The following is a 3,427-nucleotide window of genomic DNA, read 5'->3' on the forward strand; positions in this document are numbered from 1 at the left end:
CCCACTGAACCTACATCCATCAGTGAGAGACTTTCAAAGTGCAGGGGAATAAAACTCCTCATGGATAACGGCCCCGAAAAATGCCTCTTGGCAGCTTTATTGCCTGGTGCATAGGAAAGGAGCAGATGCACTTTCAGGACCAGAAAGTGCTCCAGTAATTCCATTAATGGCCAACCCAAGGTGAGGTGAGGGGTGCATGGAAGGGAGAGCAACCCAGGCTGCTGGAGCTCTCTGGAGGAGCGTGGGGTTGGATCTCAGGCTGGCTTGGATCTCAACGCCAGTGCTGCTGGAAGCCCAGCGGGCATGGAGAGGTTTGTACCAGCCAGGAAAACTGTCCCCACGTGTTTCCATGACAGAAAACTCCAGATTGGGTGTGCAGGCTGCTGGGGCCCAGACCCCACTGACCCCCGGGGCTGCCAGCCCCCAGCTCCAGCAGCGCCCACGTCCCCCTGTCCAGAGCTGAGGCCGTGCCAGCAGATGGGCTCCTGCCATCCAGATGTTGTCACCAGGAAGTCCTGTCAGGGGTTGCTGGCCGGGGTCTCGTTCTCGCCTGTCAGACTTGACATCTTCAGTGTGTAATTAAATGCCAGGACGCGAGCAGCAGAGCAGGTGCATGCTAATGAGGAGATCAATTTTAATTATGATTTTAATTAAACACCCAATCCGGTAGGAAATATGACAAGCAGGCTTGAAATGCAAAATTTATACTGGGGGAAAACAATGGAGAGAGATGGGGAAGATGGAACTGAGGTGTGTGTGCCTCGAAGCACAGGCTGTGTGGGGGGGAGGATGGGAGGATGGTTGGGTGGCTACGAGCCAGGGGTGGAATGGAAGGCATCCTCTGATTCTTCTTGTTGTCACAACTTGATGAGGAAAGCCCAAAAAACCACATTTACCATTTTGTCGCTTTTTCCCAACTCCCAGTTTTTGCTCTCTGCCAGCGCTCCAGAGCTCTTGTAAACCATGGGGTGTGCAGCCACATGGTGGAAACCAGCTATAAAAGGAATTACCACTGAACAGAGATCTTTGGCAAGAGGCTTTATAGCAGCCCACGTCATGGGGGGCTGTGGTTTTGGATCACGGATCAGAGGGAACCTTTAGGATCCCTCTGTGCACAGCCTGGTACATTCGGCTGCTCTGGATTAACTCCTCCCTGAACTCCAGCAAGCTTCAAAAGAACAAATCCCTCTCCAGACTACAGCCTCCCCAGAACAGGAAACCCTCCATCACTCCTGCCACGGATAACAGCCACTGTGTTACTCATCCCAATCTGTCTGGCTCCTGACCCACTTCCCTCAGATTGGTCTCTTCCCAGCACAGGTGGAACCAAGGCAGCTTGTGCCACCCCTGCCCTCTCACCACGTCCCCTCCCTGCAGGAGATGGCTGGTGCCACAAACCCACAGGGAAAGAGGAGCCATGGGATGCTGGTCCAGGCCCCGGGGGAGGACCAGGAGCAATGAGCACAGGCTGCCTCATCCAAATGGAATGAGGCTGAGCACGATGTAACATGAGGCCAAAGGCGGGGAGTGGGCGTTTTAAGCTCATTGGTTACCTGAGCTCACCCCTGGGCTCCCTCCCTCCCCCCAGCCTCCCCCTGACTGCAGAATTATTGATTTTGCTGGGTTTCGCTGTTCCATATCATAAATTGACTTCAGCAACTCTTTTCCCTAACTAATGAGGCCATTAGCAATAGGGTGTGGGTGGACAGGCAGCTCACCCAGATCAATGAGACGAGGGGACATGTCTGTGCAGAGAGACAGGAGGAGGTGGGGACCCCCCCAGACACAGGGTACACCCCTCCCTACCCCCTCCATCCCTCCCGTGCTGGGGGCCAGCCCAGCAGCCCCCAGTCCCCGGAGGGATCTGCAGGGCATGGCCCCAGGGTGACGTGGTGAGGACCAGCACGGGGACAGGGAGCCTGGAGCAAACTGGGGCAGAAACCAGCAGAATTGGGGGTGGGGGAATGTGCCACTTGTCCGTGCAGCTCTGCCATCAACCACTTTTTCATGTGGTTTGGCTCCCGGCCTCGGCGCTTACAGTTAAGGGAAATAATTAGGGGCTGTGGACGGAGCTGCTCTGTTGCACCAAGCCCCACTCCCCCTTTCCCCAAAAAAGGAGGTTCAAAGGAGAAAAGGGGTGTCCTCCCTGCAGCCCCCCCACTCCCCACCAGGCTGGGCTTTGATTTGCTGGCTGGAAGTTTGCTCTGCGGATTTGTCCCTCCCGTTTAATTAGCTGCTCCGAGAGCTCCGGCAGAAACCGCAAACCCCGGGCTGGGTTTTTATAGAGCGTGTTTTTACCTTTCACCCTTTGGAAATGTCAGAGCAGCGGGGAAGCTGCGCCGCTTTGTTGCCTCCACTGTTTTAATAACTTTATGGCTCGCAATCCTCTGGCAGCCCTTCTGCCCACCTCCCCTCGGGAGGAGAGCACCCGGGGAGATAACAGCCCATCTGATGGCGAGGAGGCAGCGGACAAGAGCTCGCCCGTTATCTTTAACCCCGGCCATCCAGGGTCATTCCATTTAGGCAGCGCGGCGTTTCTGCCGCCTGAGCAGCAGCGTCGCAGCGCTTTCCACGCAGCGGCCCAGTAAATCATCCTGGCCAGATAAAAATGAAAAGGATGGTTAGTTACTTATCCGGGGCTCGGTTTAAAAGCCGGGAGCTGGGGAGTGGGGAGAGGCTGGGGAGCGCGGGGGCACCTTGGCTCACCTCCGGAGCGGGCGGTTGTTAGAGCGGAGGCACCTCTGGCTGCAGGAAGCAATTTGTCTCCCGGAGGCTGACAGGAGCTCCTTTCTTCTCCACTTACTCCTTGCTCAGAAATAAAAGGGGCATCCGCTCACATGAAAAGCGGGGAAGGCTCCAGGTTTCCCTTGTGAGGTCTCTCCCAAGCTGGCACGGACGGGCAATTTGTACAAATGACACTTCCCTGGGAGGGAAGAAAGAAGGAGAAGAAGAAAGGCCACCCCAGCTTCCAATTTGTGCCGCAGCAGTCTGCTCCAGCTCCTCCTCTCTCCACTTTCAACCTCCTGTGCGATGCTCTGGCTCCGGTCCCTGGCTCCGAGAGCAGCCAGCCCTGTGGCCGGTGGCTGCCCTGACCAGTGGCTGCCCTGACCAGTGGCTGCCCTGACCAGTGGCTGCCCTGACCAGGGCCAACCCCAGAGCTGCCCGGGGTCTGTGGCCGTGCTCCCGCTGCTCTTCCCACTCGGAGCCGGCTCCCTCTCCCACCCCGGAGTCGACAAATGCGTGCCTGGCAAATGCATCCCTGTTCCCCCTTCGAAGTGGATTAGTTAAACCTTCACAGACTCCTTGGTGGGCGTTTTTGTTCAGTATTAGAGTGGTTCTAATTCGATTTATCTTAATTCACTTGCAATTTGCTTATAATTAAACTACAGCGAACCAAGGGAGCTGATTTACCCGGCGCACTGAAATC

At 56.2% G+C, this 3,427-nt stretch overlaps 1 long non-coding RNA gene across 1 annotated transcript; it reads right to left on the minus strand.

Annotated features, from left to right (window-relative positions):
* Nucleotides 1-628: 628 nt before the first annotated feature.
* Nucleotides 629-3,173, minus strand: LOC135401958 (uncharacterized). The gene is made up of 2 exons (XR_010424993.1): nt 2,707-3,173; nt 629-2,594 (listed from the first exon to the last, which is right to left on the minus strand). It is a non-coding gene; the product is annotated as an uncharacterized LOC135401958 (long non-coding RNA).
* Between the last annotated feature and the right edge of the window lie 254 nt (nt 3,174-3,427).

This window comes from Pseudopipra pipra, chromosome 23 (assembly GCF_036250125.1).
Source record: "Pseudopipra pipra isolate bDixPip1 chromosome 23, bDixPip1.hap1, whole genome shotgun sequence".
Taxonomy (NCBI): domain Eukaryota; kingdom Metazoa; phylum Chordata; class Aves; order Passeriformes; family Pipridae; genus Pseudopipra; species Pseudopipra pipra.